The 19,712-nt window shown below is 38.7% G+C and overlaps 3 long non-coding RNA genes across 13 annotated transcripts in view; 2 read left to right on the top strand and 1 right to left on the bottom strand.

Annotated features, from left to right (window-relative positions):
• LOC135230104 (uncharacterized) overlaps positions 1–19,712 on the top strand; it is a 617,741-nt gene that overhangs the window by 188,291 nt on the left and 409,738 nt on the right. The window lies entirely within an intron of this gene.
• Positions 1–19,712, top strand: part of LOC135230106 (uncharacterized) — a 53,643-nt gene that overhangs the window by 19,912 nt on the left and 14,019 nt on the right. The gene's annotated exons all lie outside the window — the stretch shown is intronic.
• The window catches only part of LOC135230107 (uncharacterized), a 495,299-nt gene continuing 478,933 nt past the window's right edge, over positions 3,347–19,712 (bottom strand). The window contains exon 2 of the long non-coding RNA XR_010320758.1: positions 3,347–18,895. This is a non-coding gene — a long non-coding RNA (uncharacterized LOC135230107). The remainder of the gene's footprint in view (positions 18,896–19,712) is intronic.

The raw sequence follows: 19,712 nt of genomic DNA on the forward strand, positions 1-19,712 counted from the left end.
CCTGCCCCTATAGGACAGAGTAGAACTGCCCGATAGAGTTTCCAAGGAGCGCCTGGTGGATTTGAACTGCCGTCCTCTTGGTTAGCATTCGTAGCACTTACCCACTGTGCCACCAGGGTTTCCTCGTCAGGATAAGCCTGTGCTGGTTTATTGGGTACCTTCAGGAATTCTTCATCAGTTATATTCACATTAAGAAGGAAAAAAATATCAGAAGGAACTTCATACATCTTCACCCTTCATTTCATGCAAGATTCAGGTGTGTCAGTGAGGATGGTTGTGTGAAATTGATCCCTGGCACTCAATACTTCTGGAGCATTTCTGTCATTTACTTGTTTCTTTTAATGCTTCTGCAACAATAAACTGCTTGATAATCAGTATTTGGCAGTATTTGTTTTATTGTGTTTTCAAAATATTCTCTTATGTAAATATCTTGTTAATAGCTGGTAGAGATCCATGCATGTCTATAAATTTACTTCTGAATCTTGGAGAATTGACTCGTCAAATGAAAATGATGCAATATATTATTATACATAACAAACATAAATATATGGGCTGTGTTTCCATTTTGTTGGCGACGTTTTAAGCTTCTGTTCTGGGATCTCCTTTTTGTGACTGGTCTTCAGCAATATTCTCTATGGCACCTAGAATCTGAGTGTGTGATTCCAGGATTGCACTCGTTGCTATAGCATGTGCTTCCCAGTGGGTATTAGAAAGACATTTTAATGCTGATCATTTCCTATGAAGAGGTCATCGGTGAATACAGATGGCAAAAAATTTGTAAAATATCTGAATAGAAGAAAAAATCATTTTTTTGACAAAAATCCATTGTGATACATCCTACAAAATTAAGTGAATATGCAGCACCTTGGTATGAAAATGGCGTATTCATTACATTCCAGAATTTTCTGCTGCATGCCTTTATAATGCAGTGACATTTCACAGCATTGTCATAGGATTGGTCTCTGCACTTAGAAAAATCAATTTTGCAAGCTTCGCCTAATTAGTGAAACACTTGGTTTGCAATGTCTTTGAGGGCTAATGGCATGTGCTCTCCTGACTCGCTTGGTGCATGTTACGCCTTCTTTCCCTCAAGTTTCTTCAGTTTGTAATGCAAATGTCTAGCCTGTGCCTTTTATGCCATTGTACCTTTGGAAGCAGATAACTTGTGTCCTAGATTTCACAGATGAAGAGGGATTTTTGAATTTTGGACTTGGACTTGATTTAAGACTTTTTCTATGCTATGATGGGATGAGGAAACCCTGGTGGCGTAGTGGTTAAGTGCTATGGCTGCTAACTGAAAGGTTGGCAGTACGAATCTGCCAGGCGCTCCTTGGAAGCTCTATGGGGAAGTTCTACTCTGTCCTATAGGGTCGCTATGAGTCAGAATCAACTGGACGGCAGTGGATTTGGTTTTGGTTTGTGATGGGATGAATATGTTTTCCATTTGCAAGAATGTGATTTGGGGGTGGGCCAAAGGGTATAATGTCATGGATTGAATTATGTCCCCCCAAAATGTGTGTATCAACTTGGATAGGCCATGTGAGGTTGTCCTCCATTTTGTGATGGTAATTTTATGTTGAGAGGATTAGGGTGGGATTTTAACACCTCCCTGATCCGAGATATAGGGAGTTTCCCTAGGGTGTGGCCTGTACCACCTTTTATCTCTCAGGAGATGAAAGGAAAGAGAGTTGGGGACCTCATACTACCAAGAGCAGAGCATGTCCTTTGGACCCGGGGTCCCTGCGCCTGAGAAGCTTCTTGACCATGGGAAGATGGAGGACAAGGACCTTCTTCCAGAATCAACAGAGAGAGAAAGCCTTCCCCTGGAGCTGACGTCCTGAATTTGGACTTGTAACCTACTAGACTGTGAGAAAATAAATTTCTCTTTGTTAAAGCCATCCACTTATGGTATCTGTTGTGGCAGCACTAGATGACTAAGGCAGCGATGATTTTAGCTTCTGTTTTGGTGTTTCCTTTTTGTGTCTGGTCTTCAGCAATATTCTGTGTGGCACCTAGAATTGTACTTGTTGCTATAGCATGTGCTTCCCAATGTGTATTAGACATTTTAATGCTCAATCATTGCCTGAATGTGTTTTAAGAACAGCTCAGCAGTGAGTAGAGGTGGCAAAAAATTTGTAAAGTAACTGAATATTAGAAAAAATATCAATTGCTTTTGGACAAAAAAAATCTATTGTGATACATCCTACAAAATTAAGTGAATGTGCAGCACCTTGGTATGAAAATGGCATATTAATTTCATTCCAGAATTTTCTGTTGTATGCCTTTATAATGCAGTGACGTAATGGCAGCATTGTCATAGGATTGGTCTCTGCACTTAGAAAAATCAATTTTGCAAACTTCACATAATTAGTGAAACACTTGCTTTGCAACGTCTTTACCAGTATGATTTTTTAGATTTTTTAAGCTAGCAAATGTGATAAATCACCACACAGGTTTTCTATCTGTTGGAGATACGGATCTTTAAACAATCCTTAGCTGGCCTGTATGAGAAGGCTCAGAAGTGGAATCCACAGACAAAATAAAATATCGAGCTATGCTTATTTCACTGACAGTAGTTGATTGAACTTCATCACTTATCAAGATTATAAATTTTTTACACATTATTTTAGAATTATAGGATGGATTGCCCTTTCCTGTGTTACCGTGTTTTGAGATGTGACTTGCTAAAAATAGATCAAATGAGCAACAAGTTGAAGCCAACTTTAAAATTTTCCATTTCGTGGGGACCCAAAGACTTCATTTCTTTTTCACGAAGATAGTCCACATTCAGTGATTGTTAGGACAACAAAGACACATTACAAAATGGCTTTTCAATACTGATGTTCATTAATTTGTGATTCCAGTTCATAAATTAAGCCAGAACAATGTGTTTGGTTTAAATATGATAACATAATCTCTGTGAATTGAACTATTTTCATGTTTACCGATCCTATTCAATTTGCACCAATTGCTAAATTCATCTGTAACAATTCGAGAATTAAATGAGGATGACGGGTTTGTTTGTTTGGTTAGTAGGTTTGCAAACAAAACAATACACAGAGCTGACTGATTGAGATTGCAGTAGCCACTCCCTCTTATAATTTTCATCATTAACTTTGCACTCTAGAAAAAATTCTGGCTACAGAACTTTGTTTACCGTCCAGGAATTTTCAACACAAATTTACAAGTGGACAACTGTGATGTTGACAATCACTTGGGCCTCTTTTGATCCAGTAATTTACTTCATTGGAAGAAAATTATTCCACAAGGCAGGATCTGCATTTCTGTTATTTATGCGCTCTGCAGATGTGACAATTTAATATTCTTAGTTTCACTTTCTAGATCATTACTAATTTCTTTTTTTTTTACTACAGCAAGAAATAGTTGCAGAATTTGGAACAAATTCTGTTATATTAGTATTGCCATCGTTAATTTCAGCACTAGTGGTACTAGTAAGATGATTCCCACCCATTAAGCACGTACCTTTAATGCAAGAAGTCTCTGCTGATTTATTACATTCTAAAAACGAATTTTGGAATAGTCTTTAGGGATTCACAGATCATTTTCTTTTTATCTTCTGCAGGCTTCCATTTTTGTACGGCACTTAGTTATTGCCGTTTCATTTTGCCTGGATTGAAAATTAATGTCACTTTTTAAATTTGATTCTGCCATAATAATAAATTTGAATAATAGAAAATAAATTTATAAAACCGGAAGTTTATAAAATAAAATTTACTTTAGAATTTAGACATAAACACAAAAAATTTATATTTGAAAATTAAATAACTCATTGCTGTGGATTAAATTTTAACTAACAGTGACCCTATTGGACAGAATAGAACTGCATAGCAGGGCTTCTAAGGAGAGGCTGGTTGAAACCTTTTAGTTTCAGCCAAGCTCTTAACCACTCTTCCACCAGGGCTACATTTGAAAATTAGTAAGTAAAAACGTTAATTTGGACCATGAGATTTTGTTCTTCAGGTCTTAGATAGTCCAAAGAAATAGTACATGATATCCTTCTCCATGGACTAATTCCTCCTGAAAACAGGTCCAAAGTATGTAGGATGTAGTCTAGCCAGCCATCTTTGTTTCTAGGCTAGGGTACATTCTGGTTATACTTCTTTCAGGATAGATTTTTTCGTTCTTTTGGCAGTTCATGGTATATTCAGAATTCTTCACCAACACAATTAAAAGGCATCAATTCTTCTTCGGTCTTCCTTATTCATCAGCCAGCTTTCCCACACATACGAGGCCACTGAAAACACTGTGGCTTGGATCAGTTGCATCTTAGTTTTCAAGGTGATGTCTTTGCTTTTCAACACTTTAGAGGTCTTTTGCAGCCGATTTGCCTAATGCAATGCATCTTTTGATTTCTTAACTGCTGTTTCCATGGGTGTCGATTGTGGATCCAAATAAAATGAAATCCTTGACAACTTCAGTCTTTTCTCCATTGATCATGATGTTGCTCATTGGTCCAGTTGTGAGGATTTTTGTTTTCTTTATGTTGAGGTGCGATCTCTACTGAAGGCCGCGGTCTTTGATCTTCATCAGTAAGTGCTTCAAGCCCTCTTATCTTTTAGCAAGCAGGGTTGTGTCATCTGCAAAATGCAGGTTGTTAATGAGTCTTCCTCCAATGCTGATGTCGTGTTCTTGGTAAAGTCCAGCTTCTCAGATTATTTGCAGATTAAATAAGTATTGTAAAAGAATACAACCCTGACACACACCTTTCCTGACTTTAAACCACGCAGTATCACCTTTTTCTGTTTGAACGTCTACTTCTTGATCAGGTTCCTCATCAGCACAATTAAGTGTTCTGGAATTCCCACTCTTCGCAATGTTATCCATAATTTGTTATTACCCAAGCAGTCAAATGCCTTTGCATAGTCAATAAAACACAGGTAAACATCTTTCTGGTATTCTCTGCTTTCAGCCAGAATCAATATGACATCAGCTGTGATATCCCTCCTTCCATGTCCTCTTCTGAATCCTGCTTAAATTTCTGGCAGTTCCCTGTCAATGTACTGCTGCAGCTGCTTTTGCATGATTTTTAGCAGAATATTACTTGCATGTGATATTAATGATGTTGTTTGATAATTTCCACATTTGGTTGGATCACCTTTCTTAGGAATCAGCGTAAATATGGATCCTTTCCAGTTCGTAGGCCAGGTAGCTGTATTCCAAATTTCTTGGGATTAGACAAGTGAGCGATTCCAGTGCTGCATCCATTTGGTGAAACATCTCAGTTGGTATTCCATCAATTCTCGGAGGCTTTTTTTTCTCACCGATTCCTTCAGTGCAGCATGGACTTCTTCCTTCAGTACCATCGGTTTCTGATCATATGCTACTTCCTGAAATGGTTGAAGGTCGACCAATTCTTTTTGGCATAGTGACTGTGGGTATTACTTTCATCTTCTTTTGATGCTTCCTGCGTCATTTAATATTATACCCGTAGAATCCTTCAGTATTGCAACTCAAGGGTTGAATTTTTTCTTCAGTTCTTTCAGCTTGAGAAATGCTGAGTGTGTTCTTCCGTTTTGGTTATCCATCTCCAGATCTTTACACATGTCATTATAATACTTTTTCTTCTCAAGCCACCCTTTGAAATCTTCTGTTCAGCTCTATTACTTCGTCATTTCTTCCTTTCCCTTTAGCTACTCGACATTCAAGAGCAAGGTTCAGAGTCTCTTCCGACATCCATTATGGTCTTTTCTTTCTTTCCTGTCTTTTAAAGGACCTCTTGCTTTCTTCATGTGTGATGTCCTTGATGTCATTCCACAACTCACCTGGTCTTCAGTCATTAGTGTTTACCACATAAAATGTATTCTTGAGGTGGTCTCTAAATACAGGTGAGATATACTCAAGGTCATACTTTGGCCCTTTTTGACTTATTCTACTTTTCTTCCGTTTCAACTTGAACTCCCATATGAGCAATTGACAGTCTGTTTCACAATCGATCCCTGGCCTTGTTCTGACTGATGATATGAGTTTTCCCATCTTCTCTTCCCACAGATGTAGTCAGTTTGATTCCTGTGTATTCCAACTGGTAAAGTCCACGTGTATAGCTGCCGTTTATGTTGGTGAAAAAAAATATTTGCAGTGGATGAGTCACTGGTCTTGCAAACTTCTTTCATGAGATTTCTGGCATCATTTCTATCAGCAATGCTGTATTTTTCAACTACTTTTCCTTCTTTGTTTCCAACTTTAACATTCTAATGACCAGTAATTATCAATGCATCTTGATTGCACGTTTGATCAATCTCAGGCTGCAGAAGTTGTTTAAAATCTTCAATTTCTTTGTCTTTGGCATTGGTGGTTGGTGCATAAATTTGAATAGTCATATAAACTGGTCTTCCTTGTAAGTGTATGGATATTAGCCTATCAGTGACAACATTGTACTTCAGGCTAGATCTTGAAATGTTCTCTATGATGATTAATGTAACGTCATTCTTTTGACTCTGGTGGAATATCCGTGTTTGTAAGACTGCTCACAGACTGTTTCACCAGAGAGTTTTCCGGTACTGCAATATCTACCACTAATCTCTGTGATCCCTGTGAACTGGCAAAATAAGAATAGTGCTATAGATTTCTTCCAAATACAGAAAACATAATTATGAAAATGTTCTTGCCGTTGATTATGTTCTTTACCAATCTGTTCGTATGGGATTTTTGATACTTCGCTCGAAAAATGAGTCCAAGGTGCTGTGATGTGATTGTTTACTTTGTGTGGCCTTTCTAGCCATGGTCTTATAACATCCACCCTGGCGCTTGGGCAGGACTGTGTGATAGGGTAGTTGTGGCTCACCAAGGGGATTGTTTAGTTTTCCCTTCAAAGAGAACCAGTTCCAGAGCAAAGAGGAGGATTCAACTCCCATCAAGGAAGAACAGCCAGGAGCTGAGCATATATTATGGACCTGAGATCCCTGCACTGAGAAGCTCCTAGAAGCAGGAGACTGAGATAGAGAGAGGAAGCTGTAACCCTGAAGACGGTAAGATGCCATGGCAGGAGAGACCAAGCAACAGGGACCCGGCTATAGGAGATGCTGGCCCAGGGAGAAGGAAAGCTGAGTGCCTTTGGAGAGAGGCCCAAGGCCAGGCAGAGGCACGCCTACGAGCACAGGAGGGAAGAGGTTGTCCTGATAGAAGAAATGTATTCTGAGTATCTTTGAGCCTGAGTTATAACTGTTACTTCCCTAATAAACCCCATAATCATGAATATGGACTGTGAGCTCTGTGTGGCCGTTGCAATGAATTATTGAACCCAGCAGAGAAGTAGGGAGTGCTGTGTGAGGGACAGTTGGTGTCAGGGTTAGTGAAGATGGTGGAGAGAGGATAGTTTTTTCACCAATGCCTTCAATGCAGCTTCGATTTCTTCCTTTTATACCATCAGTTCTTGATCTTATGCTACCTCTTGAAATGGTTGAAAATTATCCAGTTCTACTGCAGTACTATATTAATATCAGACAAATTATACTTCAGAAAAAGGAGTATTATTGGGAATAGGTAGGGACATAACATAATAGAGGTTCACTTCTCCAAAAAGATACAACCATCCTAAATGTGTACATATTTAACAACAGGGCTCCAAAATACAAAAACTAATAAATCCGAAAGGGGAAATGGACAAATACGCATTTGTAATTGGTATCAGTACTTTTCTATCAATAATTAATAGAGCCCTGCTAGTCGAAGTCCAAAGCATCTGTATGAACCACTCATGGATGTCTATGTGTGTGTGTATGTATATAGTATAAAGACAAGTAATACAGAAATAAACATAGAGTCCTTGGGAGGTGCAAACGGTTAATGCATTCAGCTGCTAACCAAAATGTTGAAGGTTTGAGTCCACCCAGAGGCACTTCGGAAGAAAGGCTTGGCGATCTACTTTTGAAAAATTAGCCGTTGAACTGACACACTTGTGTGTCACTACTACTCTGACACACATGGGGCGAGGGGTCACCCTGAGTCAGATCAGCTTGATAGCAATTGAATGATTTTTTTATTCATTCTGCCAGTGTTTGTCTTTTAATTGGTATCTTAGGCTGGGTTCTCTAGAGAAGCAAAACCAGTGATATATATATATATGTATGTATTTATATATAAATAGATTTATATCAAGGAAATGGCTCCCGAGGCTGTAGAGGCTGGTAAGTCTCAAGTCCATGGGTCAGCCTGGTGGCTTCTCCTGACTCACATAGATGCAGGGACTGCAGAACTGAAGATCTGCAGGTCATACAACAGGTCTGTGGCTCACAGGCTGCAAAGGCTGACAAATCTCAAGATCGGCAGGTAAGCTGGCAGCCCGCGGCTCACAGACTGCGGAGGCTGATGAATCCCCAAATTGGAAGGTAAGCTGAGAGTTCAAGTCCCAAAAACTTGAGATCAGATGAAGAGGAGCCAGCTGCAGGATTCAGAGTGAGCAAAAGCTCAAGAGCCTTGCCAGAAAGTCCACCTATATTGGATGCAGTCCACACCCCTGAGGAAACATCTGATTGGCTACTCACAGCAGATCCCATCATGGAGGTAATCACATTATATCACATCTCATCATGGAAGTGATTGCATCGTTTTACGACTGCTAAACTACATCATAACTGCCAAAGCACTGAGAATCATGGTCCAACAAAGTTAACACACAACTTTAATGATCCCAATTGTGAATTTAATCTATTTATATTTAAAGCAATTCATGATAAGGAAGGACTTATATCTTCTACTTTGTAATAGTAGGTCATATACGTATTTTGTTTCTCATTTTCTTCACTACTGTGCACTTTTGTGTTTGACTGATTTTTTTTCAAGTGTACAATTTTGATCCTCTCCTTGTTTCCTTTCCTTATATTTTTTAACTTCTTAGTGGTGAGCATGAGGATTACAATTAATATCTTATATTTATAACAATCTTCTTTTAATTAATACAAATTTAGCCTCAACAGTATACAAAATTCTGCTTTTATTCAGCTCAGTTACCTCCCCTACTTACGTTGCTGGTACAAAAATTGCATCTTTATACATTGTGTGTCCATTAAGAGAGATGTGTAAGTATTTTTATGCATTCGTGCTTTAAATCATATAGGAAAAAAAGAGAGGCATGATATAAAAATATTACTGACTTTGTTTTATCTAAGTAGTTACCTTTATGGAGTCTTTGTTTCTTTTTATGGCTTCCAGTTACTGTCTAGTGTCCTTCCATGCCAGCCAGAATGATTCCCTGTAGCATTTCTCATAAGGCAGTTCTGCTGCTAACACACTCCCTCAGGTTTTGTGTATCTGGGCATGTCTTAATTTCCCCTTTATTTTTGAAAGATAGTTTTGCTAGATACTGACATCTTGGTTCATAGTTTTGTTTCTGTATTTTTTTTTCCAGTATCTTAAATACATCATCCCACTATTTTCTCATCTCAATGGTGTCTGATGAAAAATCAACAGTTAAACTTGTTGAGACTCTCTTCTTGTACATTAGGGGTCACTTATCTCTTGCTACTTTCAAGTTTCTGTCTTCGTCTTTTGACATTTTGATTATGTCTGTCTGTGGATATCTATGTATTTATTGTCCTTTGAGTTTATTGAGCTTCTTGGATATCTAGATGACATTTGGGAGACTTCCAGTCATTACGTTTTCAAATATTCTTTCTGTCCTTTCATCTTTCTTTCCTTTCTGGGACTCCTTAATGAGTATATTGGTATGCTTGATGTTGTCCCGCAGGTCCCTTAGGCTCTGTTCATTTTCTTCATTCTTTTTCCTTTACGCTCCTCAGTTAGAACAATTTCAGTTGTGCTTTTTCAAGTTTACATTTTCCTGCTTTCTTGCTCAAATCTGCTGTTGAGCTCCTCTAATGAAAATTTTATTTCAGCTATTCTACTTTTCAGCTCTATAATTTCTATTTGGTTCTTTTGTATAATATTTCTTTATTAATATTTTCTACTGGTTCATACATTCTTCTCTTGGTTTCCTTTTTTTTTTGGTCTATGGTTTCTTTAGCTCTTTGAGGAAATTTAAGACAATTGGTTTAAAATCTTTGTCTAGTAATCCCAATATCTGTGTTTCCTTAGGGATGCTTTCTGTTCATTCTCTTCTTTCTTTCTTCTTAACAAATGAACCATCCTTTTCTTTTTCCTTTTATGACTTAAAATAGTGTGTTGAAAACTGGATATCTTAAATATTATAATGTAACTCTGGAAATCAGATTCCCTCCAGTCATTAGAGTTTGCTTTTTTTTTTTTAATTGTTGAGGGCCAGTCATCCATTTGCTTAGTGATGTTTCCAAACTAGTTCTGCAAAGATTGTATGTCTTCTCATGTGTGGACACTGAAGTTCTGTTCTGTTATGACAGCAGTCAGTTCATGACCTGACAGTGATTTCTTTAAATGCTTGTAGCCAAAAAGAAAAAGTAACATTATCCCAGTCTTTGCAGATTGGCTCTGAACTGGGGTGTTCTTTCAGTGCTAAGCAAGAGTGCCTAAAACTCTGCCTTAGCCTTCACTTCCTGCCCCCGTGGAGCCCAAAGATCAGCCAGAGGTGCAAGCCTAAAGCTTTGTCAGGATCTTTATGAGCATGTCTTCATCCTTAGGCAAGAATATTGCACTTCAGATTCCTCAGTATATGTGGTAGCCCTTCAAAGCCCTTAAACCACCAACCATTGTCCTCTCAGCCCCCTTTTTTCCAAGCTTTTGGATGTCTCTGCTGTTTTCTCTGTCCTTCATCCTTTGACCCTGGATGTAGGTTCAATTCTTATACCTTCGTACTGCTCAGTTTCCATCACATCATACATTTTTTCTTATGTGCTGTTGAGTCAGTTCTGACTCATAGTGACTATAGGATGGAGTAGAACTTCTCCAAAGGGTTTCTAAGGCTGTAATCTTTATGGAAGGAAACTGTCATATCTTTCTCCTGTGGAATAGTTGGTGGATCAAATCAAAAGGTTTAACAGCTGAGTGCTTAACCACTGCACTACTGGGGCTCCTTTTGACATCATGCATCATAATAGATTTTTAACACACCCCTCAGAAACATAGAAGTCCATAAATTGTCAAGGATACAGAAGATTTAACATGTATAAAAATACCAAATTGATATATGTGTATGTGTGTGCATTATCTAACCACTAAAGAATATACATTCATCTCATGCACATACATAGTGTTTATAAAAATTAACTGTATACTGTGTTATAAAGCAAGTCTCAACAAATTTCAAGAGTCTGCAATAATATAGAGGATACTGTGTAAGTACAGCATAGTTTAAAAAAAAAACCATCTTAGAAAAAGAAAATACAAAATCTCCATGTGCTTGGATATTTTAAAATACTAGGCATTAAAAAAGACATCATAATGAAAATTAGAATATATTTTGAAGGGAACAATTATGAACATAGTACATATAAAAATTGGTGCAGTACAGACAATATAATATAGGAAACTTATAGCCTTAAAAATATAATTGGAAAGAACAAATTTTGAAAAATAAGTGAGTTAAACATCCATTCAAAATGTTGGGAAAAAAACAGAAACAAACATTCATAGGAATTTTTGTTTCTATTAATGATTGGATACATGCAACAGACGATCAACGAAGACTAAAGTGAATTCTTAGAAAATGCTAGTAAAATTGACAAACTTTAGGCAAGATTGATCAAGTGAAAAAGAATGAAGGTATAAATAACGAATATCAGGAATTAGAAAGAAAATGACTGCAGATCTTGCAGAACTTAAAGATAATGTGAGAATGTTATGAACCATATTAGCTAATAAATTTGCAAATTTAGGTAAAGTAGGCAAACGTATCATACCATGTAAGTTAATAACAACGATTCAAGAAGAAACAGGAAGCAAAAGTAATTCCACAATTGTTAATAGAATTGAATTGGAGCTCAAACTATTCTCAAAAAGAAAACTTCATGTCAGATGGCTTTTCCTGCAAATTCTGCCAAATATTCAAGAAATACTTCACAAATTCTTCAATATAAAATGAAATATATACCCAAACTCATTTTATAAAGCTTGTAGAATGAATATTGATACCAAAACCTGACAAGAGCAGCACAAGATGGGAAAATTACAGGCCAATGTCACTGATGAACATAGATGCAAAATATAAAAAGAAATAGGCAAAACAAATCCAGCAATACTCTAAAGAAGAATATATTATGACCAAGTTGGGTCTATCCCAAGAATTCAAGGTTAGTTTAACATTCAAAAATGAATCAGTACAATTTGCCATATGTACAGGAAAAATAAATGTGGTTATACTAATAGGTGTAATAAAATAAGTATTTGATAACCTCCAGCATCCACTCATGTTTTTTAAAAGAACATCTAGCATGCCATGAGACCAGAAGAACCAGAAGGTTCCCGGCTACTGTCGCTGAACATTTTGATCAAAGAGTCCATAGCAAAGCCCTGATCAAAAGGGGGAAAATGCAGAACAGAATTTCAAATTCTCATGAACCCTAGACTTTTTGGAGCCATTGAGGGTGAATGAACTCCTGAAACTATTGCCGTGAGATAATCTTTAAACATTACACCAAAAGCCTTCCCTTGAATCATCTTAAAACTGAAGTATAAAAAAGAAAACACCATACTGTTGCCATTGAGTTGATTCCGACTCAGAGACCCTGTAGGACAGAATAGCACTGCCCCATAGAGTTTCCAAGGTGCAGGTGGTGGATTCAAACTGCTCTTCTTTTGCTTGGCTACCGTATCACTTAACCACTGTGCCACGAGGGCTCCAGAACATTAGCTACTTAACTAATAAAAATGGTCTACCTTGAGCATATGCTCTTTTAAGAACTGTCTATATGGCATCAGATTGACAACAGCTACTGAAAAGATTAGATAGGAACCTTAAGGAGCAGTGGGTTTATGCTAATGACAGAGGAACTACTCAGAAAAGGAGGGTAAGAATGGTTGCACAACTTGAATGTAACCGATGTCGTTAAATTGTACAGGTAGAAACTGTTGAGTTGGTGTATGTTTTGCTGCATATATTCTCAACCACAAAAAATACATTTACAGGTAATAATTAACAAAAAATGTCAAGGAGAGCTAAATATTTTGAAAATAAGACAGAGTTGCATGTGAGGGAATGAGTGGGGTGAGCTGTTTTAGATTAATAGTTAGTAAAGGCTTATGGGATCAGGATATTTGAGGAGATAACTGACCTATATCAAAGGAGAGAATAGCTGTATGAAGTTCTGGAGGGAGGATATTGCCAATAAAGGAAAGAGTTGTTTCTGAGGCCCTTTAATAACCAAGTGTTCTGGCATGTTTTGAGGAAGCTCAGGAAATAAGTCATGGCTAGTGTGGAGTGAACCGAGGGAAGACTGTTAGGAAATGAGGTTAGTATGGTGGGCAAGCCCCGCATCATGAAAGACCATGGGAAGGATTTGGGAATTTTTCCTAATTGCCATGAGAAGGCACTGAGGTGATGCTGTTATGTAGACTGTAAGAGGGAAGATCGGTGGCACGGAGTCCAGTTTTCACCAAGAGATGATGGTGGCTGTAAGGTGGAGGTAGTGAGAAGTGGATAGAGTCAGGATTTATTTTAAGGTAGCGCCAAGAGTCCAGAATATGTGTCAATGGATTGGATGCAAGATTTGAATAAAGGAGAGAAATCAAGGATGATTTCTAGGTTTTTGTCCTGAACAATCCAGAGGATAGTGAGAACATTTGCTGAGATAAGGAAGACTGGGAGGTAGATAAGACACTTGGACGAAGAATTTTATTTGAACCACATTAAGTTTGAGATGCCTAGTAGACATTCAAGGGGAGATGTGAGGTCAGCCATTGGTGAAGGAACAGGGCAGAGTATGTAAATGAGGGTATCCTAGGGCTCAGGTGGAATTGACTGCCATGAATTGGCTCAGATAACCTAGACAGTGAGAAGTGAGGAGTGATGTTACTTAAACAGGGCATGGAAATCAATGAAAAAGGTGTGGGAGTGGCAGGGAGGCTAAGGTAGAGAAGTTTCTCTCTTCCTAAACCTGATTGGCTGGATTTGAAGACATCATAAGTTCCTGTATGAGAAATATCCAGCAAATTACCAGTTGATTTAATAAATTGATAACAAAGTCTACCTTTCAGCCAAAGATTGAAAAACAAACAAACCAATTGCCATCCAGTGAATTCTGACTCTTAGCAACCCTATAGGACGGAGTAGAACTACCCCATACGGTTTCTAAGGAGCAGCTGTTGGATTCAAACAGCAGACCTTTTGGTTAGCAGCTGAGCTCTTAACCACTGCACCACCAAGCTCAAACCAAGAATAACACACATGAGGAACTTACTCCTTAGTTCAATCAAGTATGTAGAAATTCAAATTTGTGATTTTGGAGATTCCCCCTCTTTTTTTTCAAAGTGGGGGGCATTGAGATGCAGGATTTTCCTATGCCCACCATCCTAAGGGATTTAATTAACCCATAGTTGAGACATTGTAAACATCTCAAGAAATTATTACCTTTGAGAAACTTGAGGGTGAGTAGGCATATCACCTGGCTCCTCTTAAACTCCTTTTAAAAACCTGACTTGAAGACTCACCTGCCTTTTTGAATAAGTGCCAGCTTAAATAGGCAGGGTTCAGGGAATTGCCAACCAAAGGTATGGTTTCTCCAGAGGCCTCCAAGAGGTGTAAAAGAAGAGCGGAGCCAGACCCCGAGCTTGGGACACACCCTTGGTAGGAAATATTTGAGTGTGTGTGTGGTGAGGGGAGCACTCGGTGTGGGAGAGTGGGGTGGGTGGGTAATAGGGAAATGCCTGTTTTTTTTTTTTTTTTTCTGGTTTTAAGAAACAGTTTTTTACTTTTTTTGTTTTTTTAATTACAACGAACAGTTCAGTGGAGACATGTTCCTTATCTGCAGGGGCTAGTGGAATTGCTGATAGCTGAGAATGTAGCCTGCTCCCCAAGTGCGAGTTGGCATTTTAGAGAGAAATCTTGATGTTTGGAGCACTGACTGGCCCTGCCTTTTCTAAATAATTAAGGGTGGTGGGGTGGTGGTGAGAGAAAGAGGATGGTCTGTGAACACTGACCCTGGAAAATTAACTCCCAAGTGTGTGGGTTGTGGATAGCAGGAAAAGAACATCACCCGCAAATGACAGCAGTGCCTTTATTTATTTATTTATGCTTCTTTTTAGTTCTGAGTTGTTTTTAAGCCACAAATTAATGGGGCCACCATGAGTTTTCAGAGAATGAGTTTTACAAAAATCTAAGTGTTTTAAATATTGCAAGGATTTACTTATATATGCTGTATATGAGAAAAGTCCTTACAGTTACAGGGAGGAGAAAGAAAGTATATTCAGGAATTAAATTTTCACAGTTCTCTGAATTCTTATATTTCTCTTGTTGTCCATTTTTCTTTTTTTGTCCTTCATCCACCCCTTCCACCTTTACCCACTGTCTTCATCATCTAGTGCTGCCATAACAGAAATACCATGAGTGGATGGCTTTAACCGAGAGAAATTTAATACCTCGCATTAAAGTAGGCTAATAGTCCAAGGCATCAGCTCTAAGGGAAAGTTTTCTCTCTCTTTCGGCTCTGGAAGAAGGTCCTTGTCCTTATCCTTCCCATGGTCAAGGAGCTTCTCAGGTGCAGGGACCCTGGGTCCAGAGGACATGCTCTGCTCCTGGTGCTGCTTTCTTGATAGTCTGAGGACCCCAACTCTCCGCTTGCTTCCCTTTCCTTTTACCTCTTGCGAGATAAAAGGTGGTGCAGGCCACACCTCAGGGAAAGGTGACCTGAGTGAGGGTGGTGTTACAATCCCACCCTAATCCTCTTACAGTAAAATTACAATCACAAAATGAAGGACAACTAGGCAATAGTGGGAATCATGGCCTAACCAAGTTGAAACACACGTTTTTTAGGGTCATAATTTAATCCAAACCAAATCAAACTTGTCACCATCAAGTTGATTCCAACCCGTACAGACCCTAGTTGATATTAACTCATAGAGACCCTATAGCATAGAGTAGAACTACCTCATAGAGTTTCCAAGGACTAGTTGGTGCATTCGAACTGCTGACCTTTTGGTTAGCAGCTGAGCTCTTAACCACTATGCCACCAGGCCTCCTCTTGATCCACAGTCCACCCTAATTCACCACTGTGTTAGAAAAAGGTGTTGCTATTCTGAAATAAGAACTTTTTACTATACTTTTGTGTTCGTGGTTGCTTTGGGTATGTCTTTAAGCACTGAACAGTTAACTCATACCCATTAAAAACCCATTGCCACTGAGTCTATTCCAACTCATAGCGGCCCAATAGGGCAGAGCAGAACTGTGCCATAGACTTTGCAAGGAGCGCCTGGTGGATTTGAACTGATGACCTTTTGGTTAGCAGCCATAGCTCTTAAACAGTACACCACCAGTGTGGGAGGGGTTTAATTGATAACATGATGTCTGGGCTCCAAGGGAGATGGAATGGATGTGCAGGAGAAGGGCATGCAGAGTCAGCCTGTATAGTCCCCTGAACTCTGTTCAAGATCATAACACACCTCAGTAATCACTTGAATCTAAACATACAACTTTAACAGTTGATGTAAATGACTTTACACATGAATTTTGGAACGCAACTATTTCTCAATGGAAGTTTCTTCAACTAAGCTGTTTGTATTCCCTTAATAATTATGAAAGCTAACATTTATTGTGTTCATTCTGTGTGTAAGGCCTTTTTCTAAGTGCCTTGTGTGTTTTATTTAACCTGCGTAACAACCTTTTGAATAAGACCCATTTTAGAAATGGGAAACTGAGGCAGTGAGAGATAAAGTAACATTCCCAGATCAACCAGCTGATAGATTGAGTTAGGATTTAAACCCAGGCAGTTTGTTTCAGAATTTGCTTATGTAATCACTGTACATGACAGCAGTGAGCCCTAGCGGCTGTGTGGCTAAAGAACTTGGCTGTTAACTGAAAGGTCAGTGGTTCGAACCCACCAGCCTCTCTGCAGGAGACAGATGTGGCAGTCTGCTTCAGTGAAGACTTACAGCCTTGGAAACCCTATGGGGCAGTTTTACTCTGTCCTTTGGGGTCACTATGAGTTAGAATCGACTTGATGACAGTGGGTTTTGGCACATAATACTAATGTGCAGTGTATTCTGTATGCCGTGTATATGTTCAGAAACTAATTTTCCGAACATTTATGCCATATATAGATTACCAATCCACTTGCCGTTGAGTAGATTTTCACTCATGACGACCCCGTGAGTTTTCAGAGTAGAACTGCCCTCCATACGGTTTTCAATAGCTGTGACCATTTGGAGGTAGATTGCCAGGCCTTTCTTCCAAGGCAACTGAGTGGATTTAAACTGCCAACCTTTCAGTTAGTAGCTGAGCACTTAACTCTTTGTGCCACCTAATACATATATATACTAGGAGGTTTTCCTCCTTATTTGTACTTTAATGTTTTGTAGCCTGTTATGAATAGTTGTTCCTGGCAGTGAACTAGATGCTAAAGAACAGAATAGGCACATGTAACCCTCTCTCACCTTCTCCCTCCCCTCTTTCACAGAGATGAAATGAAAAGGAATTAATGAGGACAGATTATTGGATTAGGGCCCATACTCAGGGCTCTAACAGCATGGGGAGTTTCTCCTGTCACTTCAGTTCTTGTTCAGGAATTGGTACCTGCTTTTTGTGAATCACAAATACCAGTGCTTTATATCAAGCCATTTAGATTTGGGCTATGGAGCAGTGACTTTAAAAAATTAAATGTTATTTTCAGAGATTTTTTCTATTAATTGTTTACATTTATTTTAATTGTATATTCTGAAACCGCTACAAAAAGGCATGAAATAATTGTTTAAATTTTAATTCGTATGGGTCAAAATGTATGTTAAACTACCTATTGTCGCCTTCACAGTCGTCGTTATGTTTGAGCCGGTTGTTGTGGCCACTTGTTACCAAGTATGACTTTCTTCTCCAGGGACTGATCTCTCCTGACAACATGTCCAAAATATGTGAGATGAAGCCTTGCCATTCTTGCTTCTAAGGAATATTCTGGCTGTACTTCTTTCAAGACAGATTTGTTCATTCTTTTGGCAGTCCGTGGTATATTCAATATTCTTTGCAAATACCGTAATTCAGTGCCTTCAATTTTTCTTTAGTCTTCCTTATTCATTGCCCACCTTTCGTGTGCGTATGAGGTGACTGAAAACACCATGGCTTGAGTCAGGCGCACATTAGTTTTCAAGGTGACATCTGTGCATTTGAACACTTTAAAGAGGTCTCTGGCAGCAGATTTGCCCAATGCAATGTGTCGTTTGATTTCTTGACTGCTGCTTCCGTGGGTGTTTATTGTGGATCCAAGTAAAATGAAGCCCTTAGCGATGTCAACATTTTCTCCGTTGTCATGATGTTGCTTATTGGTCCTGTTGTTAGGCTCTTGGTCTGTAGTCTTTGATTTTCTTCAGTAAATGCTTTAAGGCCTCTTCACTTTCAACAAGCGAGATTGTATCATCTGCATATCTCAGGTTATTAATGAGTCTTCCTCCAATCCTGACGCCTTATTCTTCTTCAGACAGTCCAGCTTCTCGGATTATTTGCTCATCATACAGGTCGAATAGGTATGGTGAAAGGATACAATGGAGATGCACACCTTTCTTGACTTTAAACCATGCAGTATTCCTTGTTCTGTTTAGATGACTGCCTCTTTTTCTATGTACAGGTTTCTCATGAGAACAATTAAGTGTCCTGGAAATCTCATTCTTCCCCATGTTATCCATAATTTGTTATGAGCTGGAGTAGGTCTCAGAAATAATGTGCCATTTCTTCCAGTTGGTCCTGCACGGCTGCCTACTTCCCTAGGTGGTAGCAGGTAAGGCCTGTCTCAGAAACACTCCCCTCCTCACTAAGCATGATTCTTCACACTGCTCCATCTTCTTTCCCGTGTGTGTCTCCTGCCCTCCTCAGTGGCTGGGGAAAATGATAGTAGTCCACTATGAGATTTATTCTTTTATTATACTTTATTTTATCATTTGTTTTTATAACATAGTTCCGTTAAAATCAAGGGTAATAAAAATGTTTCTGTGATGGAAGTGGATAATCCCACCCATTGTGTCCATCTAAAGTTTCATGAGAAAACTGTGCCCACAACAGAGGGCTCCCACTCCTCTGGCTCACTGTATTTTCTCCTCGTTTATTTGCTCTTCCCTCTTTCCTGATGCATGCATGGGACCACTGAGCTTCAGGACTCCACAATTCTCCTTTTCATACCAGTGTTACTGTAATCTTGGGTTCATGGGCTGCCTTGCCACAGATTTACTCATTCTGTTTCTGTTAATTATTTCATTACTTAAAAATCTCTCATGAATTTTTCCAGAAGTACATTCTATTCCTCAAAAACTTGGAAGCAATGGGAAAATATGCAATAAATAACAAGAAAACATACGTAATGCATAGAATAAATTATTAACGTTCCGATATGTCTGTTATCTTACTTACATTGGCATGTATGCGTATTAGAGTCTCTGGTTGATGCAAATGGTTAATATCTTGAGCTGCTGACAGAAAGTTGGAGTTCAGGTCCACCCAGAATTGCTGTGAAAGAGAGGTCTGGCAGCCTACTTCCGAAAACCCAGCCACTGAAACCCCTATGGAGTACAGTTCTACTCTGGCACACTGGCGTCATCATGAATCAGAACTGACTCAGTGGCAACTGGTTTTATGTGTGTATTAGCACACACATTTATGTACATTAACACAGATATTATATCCTGATATTTTCATTCAT

Source organism: Loxodonta africana, unplaced genomic scaffold, assembly GCF_030014295.1.
Source record: "Loxodonta africana isolate mLoxAfr1 unplaced genomic scaffold, mLoxAfr1.hap2 scaffold_76, whole genome shotgun sequence".
Lineage (NCBI taxonomy): Eukaryota > Metazoa > Chordata > Mammalia > Proboscidea > Elephantidae > Loxodonta > Loxodonta africana.